This window comes from Nycticebus coucang, chromosome 11 (genome assembly GCF_027406575.1).
Source record: "Nycticebus coucang isolate mNycCou1 chromosome 11, mNycCou1.pri, whole genome shotgun sequence".
Taxonomy (NCBI): Eukaryota; Metazoa; Chordata; class Mammalia; order Primates; family Lorisidae; genus Nycticebus; species Nycticebus coucang.
The window spans coordinates 3,725,517-3,743,166 of NC_069790.1; the positions used below are offsets into that span (position 1 = coordinate 3,725,517).

The 17,650-nt window shown below is 37.2% G+C and overlaps 1 pseudogene; it reads right to left on the reverse strand.

Annotated features, from left to right (window-relative positions):
* The window catches only part of LOC128560260 (centromere protein U-like), a 34,083-nt pseudogene extending 20,278 nt beyond the window's left edge, over nucleotides 1–13,805 (reverse strand).
* Nucleotides 13,806–17,650: the final 3,845 nt, after the last annotated feature.

Here is a 17,650-nt window from a genome sequence, read left to right on the forward strand (position 1 = left end):
ATTCACATGTACTAATGCACACACGTACACACGTTTATACATAAGCACCTCTATATACAGGTGCACACACATATGTACATGCATTTACATACATGCACACACAGACATATGTAATACAGATAGAAGGACATATATAAAACAATGAAAATTAGATTTAAATTTTGGCAGTTTGCTGTATAAAATATTTCACCATTCCTATAGCTGAGATCATATGTTTTTTGCATTTCTATCGCCTTATTTCTTATTTTTTTATAAAATAGTTTATGAAGTTTATTTGTTCCCAATATAAAAAAATTACTAAATAAACATCTACAACAGCAAGGAAGAAACTCTAAGGAGAGGGAAGAATAGGATTTCCAGAGTTGCCACATTATGATCTTCAAAATATCTAATTTCCAACGGAAAATGATGACACGTGTAAAGGAAAAAGAAGGCATGACCCATTTATAGAAGAAATGAACAGAAACTGTCCCTGAGGAAGCAGAAATCTAAGACTTACTAGACATAACCTTTAAAGAGAAAGAGAGAGAAAAAGATACAATACTTGGAGAAATAATAGTTGAAAACTTTCCATTGATGAATCCTACCAATCTTTCTCAAATTCTTCCAAGAAGTGGAAGAGGAAGAAAATCTTTTTAACTTTTTCCGTGTGGCCAGTATTAGCCTGATACAAAAGCTAGACAAAGATACCACAGGAAAACTTACAAATATAGATACAGAAAACCTTAGCATTATACTAGCAAACCAAATCCATTAGCACATCCAAAGGATTATACACCAGCTTGAAGTGGACTTATTCAATGTAAGCATGTAAGTATCAATAAAAAACACCACAGTAATAGAATCACAGGGAAAATAACCACACATGGTCATCCCAATGTGGTTTGACACAGAACAAAACATTTCACAAAATACAACACTTCTACATGATAAAAACCCTCAGAAAAGTAGAAGTAGAAGGGACTTCCTTAACATGATAAAAGGCATTCAAGAAAAACTGACATCTAACATTATATTCAGTGGTGAAGGTCTGAAGGCTTTCTGCCTAAGATCGTTACAAAACAGTTGGCAATGAAATGCCAGCTTTCACACCTGTTATTTGATATTATGCTGTAAGTTCTAGCCAGAGCATTTAGATAAGAAAAAAAATAAATAAATGTCCTCTAAATTGGAAAAGAGGAATTAAAGCTATCTCTATAAACAGATCACATGATCTGGGGATCGTGCCATCTAGAAAGTCCCAAAGAGCCCACAAAAATAACTACTAGATGGGTGGCGCCTGTGGCTCAGTGGGTAGGGCACCAGTCCCATACACCGAGGGTGGCAGGTTCAAACCCAGGCCTGGCCAAACTGCAACAAAAAAATAGCCGGGCATTGTGGCGGGCGCCTGTGGTCCCAGCTACTCGGAAGGCTGAGGCAAGAGAATCACCCAAGCCCAGGAGCTGGAGGTTGCTGTGAGATGTGGGATGCTATGGCACTCTACCTAGATTGATAAAGTGAGACTCTGTCTCTACAAAAAAAATATATATATATACTAGCTCTACTATATTAAATCCAGCAAAGTTGCAGGGTACGAGGTCAACATGCAAAAATCAGTTGTATTTCTATACAACAAGCAGTAAGGAACAATCCGTAAAGAAAATTTAAAAAACAGTTGAATTTTCAATGGCATCCGAAAGCATAAATATCTAAGTATAAATGTAGCTAAAGAAGTGAAAGACTTGCATACTGAAAGCTACAAAGCCTTGCTGAAAAAAATTAAAGAAGCCTTAAATGAATGGAAAGACAACCTGTGTTCGTGGTTTGGAAAACTTAGTATCATTAAGACTGTAATACTGCCCAAAGAAATCCATAGTTTCAATGCAAGACTTAAAAAAAATTTCACTGGTGGTGCCCATAGCTCAGTGGGTAGGGCACTGGCCACATACACCAATGCTGGCAGGTTTGAATGCAGCCCAGACCTGCTGAAACAACAATGACAACTGCAACAACAACAACAAAAAAAATAGCTGGACGTTGTGGTAGGCGCCTGTAGTCCCAGCTACTTGGGAGGCTGAGGCAAAGAGAATCACTTAAGCCCAAGAGTTTGAGGTTGCTGTGAGCTGTGACTCCACAGCACTCTACCCAGGGCCACAGCTTGAGACTCTGTCTCAAAAAACACATTTATTTTTTCATTGGCCTTTTTGCAGATTTGTGAAAGCTGATCCCCAAATTCACATGGCATGCAAGAGGCCCTAAGTACCCTCAACAATCTTGAAAAAGAAGAACTAAGTTGGAGAATTCACACTTCTCAATTTTAAAACTTTTTATAAAGCAATGGTGATCAAGACAGTGTGGTACTGGTATAAGATAGACATATAGACCAATGAAATATTATTGGGAAATAAGAAATTAATTCATTCATCTATGGCCAATTAATTTTGTATGAGAATGCCAAGATCATTCAACAGGGGAGGAATAATCTCTTCAATAAATACAACTGGGACAACTGGTTATCACATGCAAAAGAACGGCATTGGTCCCCAACTCACACCTTATGCATAATACAAAATGTAACTCAAAATGAATCAATAACTAAATATAATAGCTAGAAACCATAAATATTTTATCAAAAACCATAAGATGACCTTCATGACTTTGAATTTGGTAATGCATGCTTAGCTATCACACCAAAAGCATGAACAACAAAAGAAAAAAAACATTATTGAATTTATTTTATTTTATTTTATTATTAAATCATAGCTGTGTACATTAATGCAATCATGGGGCACCATACACTGGTTTTATAGACCATTTGATATATTTTCATCACACTGGTTAACATAGCCTTCCTGGCGTTTTCTTAGTTATTGTGTTAAGACATTTACAGTCTACATTTACTAAGTTTCACATGTACCCTTGTAAGATGCACCATAGGTGTAATCCCACCAATCACCCTCCCTCCACCTATTCTCCCCCTCCCTCCCCTCCCTTTCCCGCTTCCCCATATTCTTAGATTATAACTGGGTTATAGCTTTCCTATGAAAGCCATAAATTAGTTTCATAGTAGGGCTGAGTACATTGGATACTTTTTCTTCCATTCTTGAGATACTTTACTAAGATTATGTTCCAGCTCCATCCATGTAAACATGAAAGAGGTAAAGTCTCCATCTTTCTTTAAGGCTGCATAATATTCCATGGTGTACATATACCACAATTTATTCATCCATTCATGGATCAATGGGCACTTGGGCTTTTTCCATGACTTAGCAATTATGAATTTGGCTGCAATAAACATTCTGGTACAAATATGGTTATTATAATGTGACTTTTGATCTTCTGGGTATATACCTAGTAGAGGAATTATAGGATTGAATGGCAGATCTATTTTTAGATCTCTAAGTGTTCTCCAAACATCTTCCCAAAAGATTATTGCCTTATTTCTTCTAACAATTGCAAATTTTATAGCTTTTATCCATTTTGTCCTACAAGGCTCTGATGTAATGAATTCTAATAACTTCTTAATATAGTGAAGAAATTAACTCTTTCTCTGCCTTACAAGATGTAATTTTCCCATAGTTGTTTGAGATTTGGGTAATTCTATATTTTTACATATCAAAAGAATTAATGTTTTGTTGTTTTTCCCTTTAGTCGGTGCTTTTAAGAGTTATTTCCTGAGATTAAGTTCTAATAATTACTACATTTTATTTTATTATTGTTTCATGTGGGTCTAATTTTATTCTATTATTTCACAACAATATTCAAATATCAGTTGGGAATTTCATTTACAAATTTAATAGAAATGTAAATGAAAGAGAGCATGCGTACATAACTGCACCCTTCCTAAGAGTGTAGCTTGATGCCCCAGCACATGTGAACACGCAGACCTGTACAAGCAGCACTGATGTCAAGAAAAGCGTTGTGATTGAACACCGTTAGTGGTACTGGTTCCTCTTCCGTCAACCCTCCCCCAAATGGTAACCATGACCCTCACATTTAACAGCGAGGGCAGGTTTCCTTGCTTCTACGAAGCATAATAATGAAATTATACAGTATGTTTGCAGCTGGATTTGTGAAAATAATATTCAAAGATATGGTTACCTTTTGTTGTCTGCAGCTTTTGACAATGGAAACAGTGTTCCTGGAGCATGGTTGTTCCATCGAGAAACAGAAGCTGGACTACTGTGGGTTATGTAAGCCTAAGAATGGAATCCCTGAGTCAGAGTATGCTCATGTTTAGCTTTAGTAGGTAATTGGAACAGTTTCCCAGGCCCAAGAATGGAATCCATGAGTCAGAGTATGCTCATGTTTAACTGTAATAGGTAATTGGAACAGTTTCCCAGAGTAGATACCCAGAATGACACCTCTCCCACAGTGAGTGAGTGAGTGTTCCAGAGTTTCTACATCCATTTTTTTTTTATTAAATCATAGCTGTGTACATTAATGTGATCATGGGGCACCATACACTAGTTTCATAGACCGTTTGACATATTTTAATCATCCATTTTTTTATTATTATTAAATCATAGCTGTGTACATTAATGCGATCATGAGGCACCATACACTGGTTTTATAGACCGTTTGACACATTTTCATCACACTGGTTAACATAGCCTTCCTGGCATTTTCTTATTGTGTTAAAACATTTATATTCTACATTTACTAAGTCTCACATGTACCCTTGTAAGGTGCACCATAGGTGTAATCCCACCAATCACCCTCCCTCCATCCATCCTCCCCCCTCCCTCTCCCCCATATGCTTAGGTTATAACTGGGTTATAGCTTTCATATGAAAGCCATAATTAGTTTCCTAGTAGGGCTGAGTACATTGGATACTTTTTCTTCCATTCTTGAGATACTTTACTAAGAAGAATATGTTCCAGCTCCATCCATGTAAACATGAAAGAGTTAAAGTCTCCATCTTCCTTTAAGGCTGAATAATATTCCATGGTGTACATATACCACTATTTATTAATCCATTCGTGGATCAATGGGCACTTGGGCTTTTTTCCATGACTTAGCAATTATGAATTTGGCCGCGATAAACATTCTGGTACAAATATCTTCATTATAATGTGATTTTTGGTCTTCTGGGTATATACCTAGTAGAGGAATTATAGGATTGAATGGCAGATCTATTTTTAGATCTCTAAGTGTTCTCCAAACATCTTTCCAAAGGGAATATATTAATTTGCATTCCCACCAGCAGTGTAGAAGTGTTCCCTTTTCTTCGACGCCAACATCTCTGGTCTTGGGATTTTGTGATATGGGCTAAACTTACTGGAGTTGATATCTCAAAGTAGTTTTGATTTGCATTTCCCTGATGATTACAGATGATGAGCATTTTTTCATATGTCTGTAGGCCATGCACCTGTTTTCTTCAGAGCAGTTTCTCTTCAAGTCCTTTGCCTAGCCTGCAATGGGATCACTTGTTCTTTTCTTGCTTAAATGTTTGAGTTATCTGTGGATTCTTTTTATTAAACCTTTGTCAGAGACATAACCTGCAAATATCTTCTCCCATTCTGAGGGCTGTTTGCTTGCTTTACTTACTGTGTTCTTGGCTGTGCAGAAGCTTTTTAGTTTGATCAGGTCCCAGTAGTGTATTTTTGAAGCTGCTTCAATTGCCCAGGGGGGTCCTCCTCATAAAATACTCGCCCAGACCAATTTCTTCAAGGGTTGTCCCTGCACTCTCTTCTAGTATTTTTATACTTTCGTGTCTTAAGTTTAAATCTTTAACCCAGTGAGAGTTCATCTTAGTTAATGATGAAAGGTTTGGGTCCAGTTTCAGTCTTCTACAGGTTGCCAACCAGTTCACGCAGCACCATTTGTTAAATAGGGAATCTTTTCCCCAATGAATGTTTTTAATTGGCTTGTCAAAGATAAAATAACAGTAAGTAGCTGGATTCATCTCTTTCTTCTCTATTCTGTTCCAGACATCTACCTCTCTGTTTTTGTGCCAGTATCATGCTGTTTTGATCACTGTTGATTTAGAGTATAGTCTGAGGTCTGGTAGCATAATTCCTCCACCTTGTTTTTATTTCTGAGTAATGTTTTGGCTATTCAAGATTTTTTCTGATGCCATATAAAACAAAGTATTAATTTTTCAAGATCTTTAACGTATGACAGTGGAGCTTTAATAGGGATTGCATTAAAATTGTATATTGCTTTGGGTTGCATGGACATTTTAACAATGTTAATACTTCCCAGCCATGAGCATGGTATGTTTTACCATTTGTTAACATTTTCAGATATTTCTTTTCTTAGAGTTTCATAGTTCTCTTTATAGAGATCTTTCACGTCCATTGTTAGATAAACTCCCAAATATTTCATCTTCTTTGGCACTACTGGAAATGGAATAGAGTCCTTAACTGTTTTTTCAGCTGACTATTGTTGGTATATATAGTCTACCGATTTATGAATGTTGATTTTTAACCTGAGATGCTGCTGTATTCCTTGATCACTTCTAAGAGTTTTGTAGTAGAATCCCTGGTGTTTTCCAGGATACAATCATATCATCTGTGAAGAGTGAAAGTTTGATCTCTTCTGACCCGATACGGATACCCTTGATTGCCTTTTCTTCCCTAATTGTGGTGGCTAAAACTTCCATTACAATGTTAAAGAGCAGTGGAGACAATGGGCAGCCTTGTCTGGTTACTGATCTGAGTGGAAATGATTTCAATTTAACTCCATTCAAAACAATATTGGCTGTGGGTTTCCTGTAGATGGCCTCTATCAGTTTAAGGAATGTCCCTTCTATACCAATTTTCTAAGTGGTCTGATCATGAAGGGATGCTGGATATTATCAAAAGCTTTTTCTGCATCAATTGAGAGAATCGTATGGTCTTTGATTTTTAATTTGCTTATGTGCTGAATTATACTTATAGATTTACGTATATTGAACAAGCCTTGAGACCCTGGGATAAAACCGACTTGGTCATGATGTATAATTTTTTTGATGCGTTGCTGGTTTCTGTTTGTTAGGCTCTTGTTGAATATTTTTGCATCTACATTCATTAGTGATATTGGTCTATAATTTTCTTTTCTTGTTGGGTCTTTTCCTGGTTTGGGGATCAGGGTGATGTTTGCTTCATAGAATGTGTTTGGTAGTGTTCCTTCTTTTTCTACATCTTTGAACAGGTTGAATACTATAGGTACTGATTCCTCTTTAAAGGTTTGGTAGAATTCTGACGTGAAGCCATCTGGTCCCGGGGTTTTCTTTTTAGAAAAGAAAAAAAAGAAAAAAGAAAAGAAAAGAAAAAAAAGAAAAAAGAAAAAAACAGAAAAAATCTTTAGGGAGATTTTGTATGGTTGATCCTATTTCAGAACTTGGTATTGGCCTGTTCAACATTTCTACTTGATTCTGGCTAAGTCTTGGAAGGTGACGTGCTACTTAGTATTGGTCAATTTCCTTAAGGTTTTCATATTTCTGAGAATAAAGTTTCTTGTATATTCATTAAGTATTTTTTGAATTTCTGAGGAGTCTGTTGTTATTTCATCTTTGTCATTTCTGATTGATGAGATTAGAGATTTTACTTTTTTTTCCTGATTAGGTTAGCCAAAGGTTTATCTATTTTATTGACCTTTTCAAAAAATCAACTTTTTGATTTATTGATGTGTTGTATAATTCTTTTGTTTTCAATTTCATTTAATTCTGCTCTAATTTTGGTTAATTCTTTTCTCCTACTGGGTTTGGGGTTGGAATGTCCTTCCTTTTCCAGTTGCTTGATATGTCCCATTAAGTTGTTAACTTCCTCTCTTTCCGTTCTCTTGAGGAAGGCTTGCAGTGCTATAAATTTCCCTCATATAACTGCTTTTATGGTATCCCAGAGGTTCAGATAATTTGTGTCTTCATTGTCATTTTGTTCCAAAAAGTTGACAATTTCCTTCTTAATCTCATCTATGACCCAGCTATCATTCAGCATAAGGTTATTTAACTTCCATGTTTTTGTATGAGTATGCAGATTCCTGTTGTTACTGAGTTCAACTTTTATTCCATGGTGGTCCGAGAAGATGCAAGGAATAATTTCTATTCCTTTAAATTTACTGAGGTAAGACTTGTGACGTAAGATGTGATTGATTTTGGAGTATGTTCCATGGGCTGATGAGAAGTATGTGTATTCAGTTTGTTGGGATGAAATGTTCTGTAGATGTCTGCTAAATCCAAATGTTTGGTGGTTAGATTTAAATCTAAAATTTATTTGCTTAGCTTCTTATTGGAGGATCTATTCAACACTGCCAAAGGAGTGTTGAAATCTCTAATCTCTCAAAGGAGCTGGAGGAAATCAAGTTGCTCATGTCTGTTAGAGTTTCTCTTATAAATTGAGGTGCATTCTGGTTGGGTGCATAAATATTAATAATTGAAATCCCATTATATTGAGAATTACCCTTAACAAATATGAAGTGACCATTCTTATCCTTCCTTACTTTTGTTGGTTTAAAGCCTATCATGTATGCAAATAGAATTGCAACACCTGCTTATTTCTGATTACCATTTGCCTGAAATATGGATGACTATCCTTTCACCCTGAGTCTATATTTATCTTTTAAGGTATGATGTGATTCTTGTATGCAACAAATATCTGGCCTGAGTTTTTGTATCCAGTCAGCCAACTTGTGCCTCTTTAGAGGACAGTTTAAGCCATTTGCATTAATGGGGAATACTGATAAGTCTGGTAAAAATTTGGGAATCAAGTTTTTCGAAAGTCCAGTGGACATTTTTAATCCTTTTGCCACTGTGGAAGTTGGAGTTTGATCAAAAGTCTCTGAGTGAGTTTGCTTTTGTGATAGAGGATAGGGCTGCTCATTATGGAGGATAGGTCTGAGAATATTCTGAAGAGCTGGTTTGGTTATGGCAAATTTCTTCAACATACCAATTTCATTGAAGTATTTAATTTCTCCATCATAAATGAAACTCAGTTTAGTTGGATACAGGTACCGGTGTTGACAATTCTTTTGCTTTAGGAGATTAAAAGTCAATGACCACCCTCTCCTGGCTTGAAAAGTTTCAGCAGAGAGATCTGCAGTCATTCTAATATTCTTCCCTTTGTAGATAATGGATTTCTTACATCTGGCTGCTTTCAGAATTTTCTCTTTCATATTAACTTTAGTGAAGTTAATTATGATATGCCTAGGGGATATCTTATTTGGATTGAGTCATGCTGGGGTTCTGAAACTGTCTGCTATCTGAATTTTAGAATCTCTTGGCATGTCTGGAAACTTCTCTTTCATAATTTTATGGAGAAGGGCCTCTGTGCCTTGCGAGGCCACTTTCAGGGATTCCAATGAGGCAGATATTAGCCTTCTTTGAATTATCCCAGAGCTCTCTGAGAGAATGATTCATTTTTGCTCTCCATTTCTCTTCCTCTTTGAGAGTTTGGAAGCATTCAAGACTTTGTCTTCAATGTCAGAAATCCTTTCTTCTGCTTGCTCCACTCTGTTACTGAGGGATTCTACTGTATTTTTCAATCTTTGAGGGCTGCAAATTCTTGCTTCAGTGCATCAAAATCTTTGGTGGTTTTGTCTTTAACTTAATTAAATTCTTGAGACAACTTTTGAATTGCTCCTCGAATTTCTAATCCCAAATTTTCCTCCATTCTATTAATCTTCTTTGCAATCCAAATTCTGAATTCGATTTCTAGCATCTTGGCCAGCTGTTTATGAATGGGATCTTCTGTTACATCTGCCATATCTTTCCTTGGGGGGTGGTTGATCTATTCTGATTATTCATGTTACCAGAGTTTTTCTGCAGATTCCACCCCATGATTATTTTACACTACTTGATTTTCCCCCCGCAGCTTTGTCAAGGACCCGTACAGTGCTATGGCCTGAGAAACTGGGGACCTGTTTTGTGTGGTGGGGCTAAGTGGTTCTTTTTTTTTTTTTTTTTTTTTTTTTTAATTTTTTTTATTAAATCATAAGTGTATACAATGATATGATTATGGGGCATCATACACTCACTTCATAAACCATTTGACACATTTTTATCCCAGTGGTTAACATAGCCTTTCCGGCGTTATCTCAGTTACTGTGCCAAAACATTTATATTCTACATTTACCAAGTTTCGCAAATACCCCTGTAATATGCACCACAGGTGTGATCCCACCGATTCCCCTCCCTCTACCCACCCCCCCCTTTCCCACTTCCCCCTATTGTTAAGTTGTAGCTGGGTTATAGCTTTCATGTGAGAGTCCCAAATTAGTTTCATAGTAGGGCTGTGTACATTGGGTATTTTTTCTTCCATTCTTGGGATACTTTACTAAGAAGAATATGTTCCAGCTCCATCCATGTAAACATGAAAGAGGTAAAGTCTCCATCTTTCTTTAAGGCTGCATAGTATTCCATGGTATACATATACCACAATTTATTAATCCATTCGTGGATCGATGGGCACTTCGGCTTTTTCCAGTAGATATCTGGAACAGAATAGAGAACCAAGAGATGAATCCAGCTACTTACCGCTATTTGATTTTTGACAAGCCAATTAAAAACATTCAGTGGGGAAAAGATTCCCTATTTAACAAATGGTGCTGGGTGAACTGGCTGGCAACCTGCAGAAGACTGAAATTGGACCCACACCTTTCACCATTAACTAAGATAGACTCTCATTGGATTAAAGATTTAAACTTAAGACATGAAACTATAAAAATACTAGAGGAGAATGCAGGGAAAACCCTTGAAGAAATTGGTCTGGGTGAGTATTTCATGAGGAGAACCCCCCGGGCAATTGAGGCTAAGTGGTTCTGTCTTGTTTTGACCTGGTCTCTGTCCTACCCTAGTGAAACACTTACTCTGGGTTGAAGTCTCAGCTGTGGAGAAATACCAGCATTTAAAGTCACCCTGCCCCTCACAGGCAACAATTGGAAAAGGAAAATCAAACCTTCCTACAACCACACACCCAGGGCACCACTTGAATAGTCCTCAGGGGACAGGCTCAGTTCAAAAGGTCCAGATCAATTGTCTCAGTCAGCACCTGTCTCAGGTGGGAGAGTATAAAAGGTCTCTGGCAACTGGATCACAGGGGTCTGGTGACAACTCAGATATGGCTTGCTCTAATGCTCCGTGAAGTCAGGAGGAGCCACCCAGCAAATAGATTAGTCTTCCCCACCTTGCACCCCTGTCACACCCAGTCACTAATAGCCCTGCAGGGCTGTGACCCAGTTGCCTCTAATGAACAGATACTCCAGGGTGTTGCACCTGCCTGAATCACAAGGAAATCTATTTCTGCTCAGCCAGCCCACTGTGCTCTGCCTCTATCCAGCAGGGGGAGGTGAGACCTGACAACCTTGGGTGCTTGATGGAGGCTAGGGGGTGGTCACTCAGTTCCAGCTCCATCCCTGATTGACATTACTGACAGAACAGAATGGAACATTTTTGTGGGAATTTGTTTCTGTCCCTGCTAAATTTCCCTGCAGAAGAGAAGCTGTTTTGAGTTCCCAGAGCCTGCACCTCAGATCCTGTCTTTGCTCCTGCAGGTTTGTATTCAGTTAGCTGTCAGTTCTAGCCTCCTGCCTTCATTTGTCTATAAGCTGACAATTCCCTGAGGACCGGGTGCGTCTTAGGCTCAGTAAAGTGGTCCTCTGGGTCAGCCCTGTCCTGGGAACTTCCTGGCTCTCTGTGTGCATTTCTAGTCCCCGCGTTCCTCCCAGGCTGGTACCACCTCAGGCAAACTCTTTATTCATGGGGCCTGCGTTTCTGTTCCAGATCTGTTCTTCAGGTTGCCGCCTGAGAAGATGCCTGGCCTCCTCTGGTTGCCCAGGGAGACAGGGGGTGTGGCTTCGGAATATCCAGGAGTGACCCGTATTGTTGCCAAAAATGGCTACTGCTCTGTGCCTTGGGACACTGCTGTTCCAGTGTGGTTCCCTCTCAGTCGACCGTCCTCTCCTCACTCCTGTGCCACAGAATCAGCACTGACCAGATGCAGTCTAGGCCCTGTCCACACCCCTCAAGAAATCATCCAAGAATATAGACTCCTGGGGGACAGGCCTCCAGACCTCAGAGTGAGAGTGGAGGGGAGTGCTGGGAGCTCAGAATTGCAGGTAGAGAATATATACAGTTTTATATAGTTTTATGCCTGGCAGGAGAATGCCCTGGCACCCTAGTAGGGGAGGTAGGTCCAGTTTTTAGAGGATCTCTCCCATGGAGTGTAGTGGGAGGACCTTTGAACTCATTTGTTTGTGGGGTACTCAGAGCCATTCTCATGGGGGAGGGGACTCCTGTCCCCTTGGTGATGGATTTTGTACCTTTTGTTTGTATCCTTGGGGTCATAGCTCGCCTCTGCTTACAACAGAGTATTTCTGTTTTTCTTTATCTGAAATTATCTTTATTTTGTTATTATTTCTGTAAAACTTTTTTCTGAGTGTAGGATTTTACATTGGCATGTAAATTCATCTGTTACTCTAAAGATGCCCTTCCATTGCCTTCAACATTAATTTTCTTGATCTTTTCCTTGTCAAGAAATTAAAGGTAGCATGTCTTCAACTACAGTAGGGACTCTACCTAACAAATGCAAACATTGTAACCTAATTGATTGTACCCTGATCTTACTCTGAAATAAAAAAATAAGACAAAGTGTCTTTATTTCTCTGGTTGCTTTTATGATTTTCCTTTTGTCTTTTTTTTTTTTCATCCACCTTATTATGATATGTCCCAGGGTAGTTGCCTATGCAATTATCTTATTTGGTACACAGATATTACTTATTTCATAGGTAGATATCTTTTCATATTTTTGTAAAATTCTGTTATTATACTAATTTAAATATTATTTCTTTCCCATTCTTTCTCCTTTTGTATATGAGTCTCCAATTAAGTTTAAGTTAGAAATTTCTTATAAATTCTACATAGCTTGAATTGTATTTTCTGTATGTTTTATTCTGAGTACCACACCTCAGTTTGAATACTTTTTCATTTGTTTGTTTTGGGTTGGGGGGGGCTTTTTTGAATACTTTTTATTGAATTTTCATTTCACTTTAAAACACCTGCCTTCTTTTATATATGATTTTCTGCTAAAATTGTCTAATGATTCTTTAATTTCAAATATGCTATCAGTCTTCAATTCCCATTTGATCTTTTGATTGTATAGATTTCCAAGTACCTATAAAATTCTCCATTTAATCGTTTTCCACATATTTTTGCCTATTTTTATGATTTTATTAATTCTAATTCTAATTATAGTTTTAATAAAATAATATTTCATAGTTAATATCAATTTTGGGAAAACCTATGGAGTATTTCCATGGATTTTTTTTTCTTTTACTAAGTTTTAAATAAATGCTAGACACCATGTGTAAAAAATAGTGATCATTCGGATGAAATTATTTTTCTCTAGCAAGGATTTGCTCTTCCCTTCCTGGTGAGAAAGAACTCTATCTATTTCCCTTAATATTACTGCATTGAGACTGGAATAAATGGAGGCATGGTATAACCCTAGTTAGATTAGTCAGCACTGGCCCTGTGGAAATTCTAACTGACAGCCTTTCCATGGCTCTCTCCTTTCACAACTTGGTCACCACTTTTAGTCTTGCAGAATCTCCAAAGATCTCTGATCTTCTAGAACACCAGCTTTCTGTGTAGGTCACCCATTGAGAGACTCCATTTAACAGTATTCAGCAAGCACCCTGGGTGTGCAGTGAACATCCAATTGTGTCAGGCTCTGCTGGCTTCACGCCCTCCTTTCCCACCTCCCTGTCTTGCTCACCTCAAATACTGATGAAGGCCCACAGCAAAATGGGCTGTCCAAGGCCACTGGCGCTCCGAGCCCTGACTCTGTAGGCTCCAAGGCCCTGGCACCCCGGCTGAAGTGGCTCTCCACTGAGTTCTCACACTTCATTGCTCTATTGAACCCACTGTACTCATTGTGTTAATCATCATTGTATATAGACAGCCCCACCCAATATGAAGATAAAGTTAATGTTTTAAATTTAAACCTTTATTTAAATACACAAAGTTTAGTTTTGATTCATGTCAAGTACATCTGGTTGTATGGTAGGTGTTCTTTTCCCCAAAAGTTATCTGATTTATCTTTCCAATATCATTTACTAAATAAACAATGATTTCCAGCTCTCGAGCAAACACTTTGAAGGGGAAATTTCAGGGTTATCATTTTCATATTTAGTAGATGACATGAAGCTTTTTACAAAGTGATGTATATTCTGGTTTCTCTTCAGATCGCATACATCTTTCGCCTTTTACAAAGTGATGTTACCAATTTACTTTCATATCAGCAGGGTAGGAGTGGTCCTGTTGATCCACATTTTTACAAATACTTGAAAAATTACAGTCATGTAGGTGACCGCACAGAGACATCAGATTGCTGTTTTATTTGCTTTTCTCTGGTTAGAAAATATTTTAGCACATTTTCTTACAGTTATTACATTTTGGTTCTCTAATTTGGGAGATGGCCACCCGGGCGTGTTGTGTGACTGTCCTGTTTGACCTTGTGACTTTCCTTCTTAATTTGTAGGCGTTGTTTCTGTGTGTTCTTTGCGTGATTTGCTTCTAAGATGATGTGCTGCAACCATTTTGTAACATCATGCTGCTTTCATTTCCATAATCTGTGCGAGGTCTGTAAGACCTGAAGTGATCACTTCTTTTTAATTTCTTATCTTGCTTATTTGTATTGACTCTTTCTTTCCCCTCGTGATTAGTGTATTTTCTTATTAATTTTATTGATCTTTCCAAGTTCTAGCTCTGTTTTTAATATTGTATTTCTATTTTTTCTTGCTTTCTGTATCACTAACTTCTGCACTATTTTTCTTTTAATTTTTTCTTTTGGTTTTATTTACATTTTCTAGTATCTCTAGGTATAAGCATAAATAATTCACTGGAGACCTTTTCTTTTTTCAAATATCAGAATTTAATGCTATACTTTTTGGTCCAAGGTGTATTTTAAGTACAGTTCACAAATTTTAATATTATTTCACTTTTCTTTACTTAAAATGTTAAAATTTATTTTATGATGTTTTTATTTAGCCCATAAATTATTCTAAAGTATGCTAGTATGCTAATCAATATCCTAATATCTGGGGAATTTTCCTGGATGAGTTGAGCTTTTATAACATTCTATCTTGAAAGCTATTGGGATTTTAGATATAACTCCTTTCAAAAAAAATTATTCTGGTAGTTTCTAGTGCCTGTGTGTTATCACAGTTTACCATGCATTGATATTTTACTGCTCCACATACAGGGCAAGTGCTGTCCAGTTGTGTCTGCCTGTTCACCCTCCACAGGGCTTTTTGTTCTTATCACTGTATATACAACAGCTACGTGTGATATCAAAGATGCTCCGAAAGCAAAATTTACAAAAAAGTAAAATTATAAACTTTTTTTACAGTGAGATGGCCAACACTTGTAGAATATTTTGTAAATATTTATAAAAATTTATAACAAATATTTTGTAAATAAATGTATACTTAGCTACAATTTCCCATTTTCTTATGTATGGTGACTTTAAGGGTGACTTTTCAGACACCCTGCACACTCCATAGTGCAGAGTTACTAATTTATCTTTAAACAGTTAATTTTCATGTAGAGTATTTAAGAAATATCAAAGTAAGACTGTTCTTCTTTCAACATGTTTACAACATTCACTGTACTTTATTCCTTTATGTAGTTCTAAATTTTCAAAAGTTATCATTTTCTCTAACTCAAGAATTCAACTTAAATTTTTCTATAAGGAAGATATCTTGGATCAATACTTTAATTTTTGTGTGTCTAAAACTATCTTTACAGAATTTTCATTTCCAAAGGCTATCACATCTTATGTAAAGAAATTCTGGTTGTACATGGTTTTCTTTTTCTACTTTATTTTTAAAGATATTCTTCTATTATTTTCCAAATTATATTGTTTTTTGATGAGAAATTAGTAGGTTTCTTTTTTAAATTGCTGCTTCTCTGTGGGTAATTATCTTTTGTCTTGCTATGGTGAGTCCAAGTATGGTTTGGGTTGCCTTTATCCAGAATGAGATTTAAAAAGCCTTTTGGATCTATGTGATATTTTTATATGATTTGGAAAGAAATTCAACTACTGTTTATGCTAATATTTTTCTACCCTAGTCTCTCTCTCTCCCTCTCCCCTCTTTCTGGGTCTCAACTTGCATATACTATAGAACTTCTGTAAGTTGACCACACAGGGACTGTAACTAACTGTTCAACATACACAGGTGGTCAACATAAGGAACCAGGCCTACTGTACTGATATGCACTTGTGGTGCATGTCCAGTCTGTGAAGATTAGGTCCACCTAAGGGGGTGGTTGATGTAGGGAGGTGGTCAGCTACGGAGGTTCTACTTTATCTTTGATATTGATATCATGAATATCTTAGGCATTTTTTCATTGTTCTTTCTTCATCTTTATGCTAATCTTTCCTTTTTTTACTCTTAACAATTTTTTTTTTTTTTTGCAGTTTTTGGCCAGGGCTGGATTTGAACCCACCACCTCTGGAATATGGGGCCAGCACCCTACTCCTTTGAGCCACAGGCCTCCCCCTACTCTTAACAACTTTTTACTAAATCACAACTGAGTACATTAATGAATTTATGGGGTACAATGTGCTGATTTTATACACAATTTGGAATGCTTACTCAAACTGGTTAACGTAGCCTTCACCTTGCTTACTTAATAGTTGTGTTAAGACATTTATACTCTACTCTTAAGAGATTTGCCATGTGCCCTTGCAACATGCATCATAGGTGAGATCCCACCGCTTTATTGGCGGTTTTCAATATGCTCGTAAGCCAACTAGAGGAATTTTTAATATATTTTCAGTTCCAGAATTTCTATGTTGTTTTCATAGTTTTCATTTTTTGCTAATGTCTCACTCTCATCATTCATTATGTCCAACTATTGCTGTATTTCCTTAGATAATAATGCAGTATCTGTTTAAAAATAATTCCCTGCCAATTTCAACATCTCTGTCATTTCCAAGTTCCTTTCTATTGATAGGTTCCTAGTTATGTAATAAATTGGTTCTATATTTTTGGTACAATGTGTTAAAGAATCTAGATTTTTATTATATACTTTAAAAACCGTGGATCTCTTTTCTCTTAGAAGGCAATTAAATTCCACTAACCTATTTGAGATGTATCTGTACGCTTTGGTAGCAGATGTTTACACAGTCTCCACTTGGACCTATTCGGTTGAATACTCAGGTGTTCCCAGCACCTCACCTCTGCTGTGGCTACAGGAAGCTCTTCTCCTTCTCTACAGTTTCCTGCCTTTAGGGCTTCTGTTCAGCCACAAATCCCTGGTGGCTGTGCTCTTCCAAGCATCAGCACAGCCTTAGTACGTATGTAGCCAAAGACTTCAGGGTAACGCAAATGTTTGGAACTCTTTCTGCACAAATGCCAGCTGCCCCCTTTCCCAAAACTCTCATTTCTGCCTCCTCACCTGCACCTGGCTTACCATTTTCTCCTTCTATAGTCTGGAAATTGCCTCTAGGCATACAGCCACCTTGCTATGTTGTTTGTTTCCCATTTCAGAGATCACATTATCTAACACCTAAGAGGAGTTGTTTCACGTAATCTTAGTTGTTGAAGAGAGAGGGTTAGTCTGGTAGCACGTATTCCATGATGGCCAGAATCAGATATATTTCTCATCAGTTATTAATATCAGTGTTTTTTAATGTTGGGTCCTAAAGCCCAAATGTGAAGGGATGAGCACTTTTCTTCTATTCTC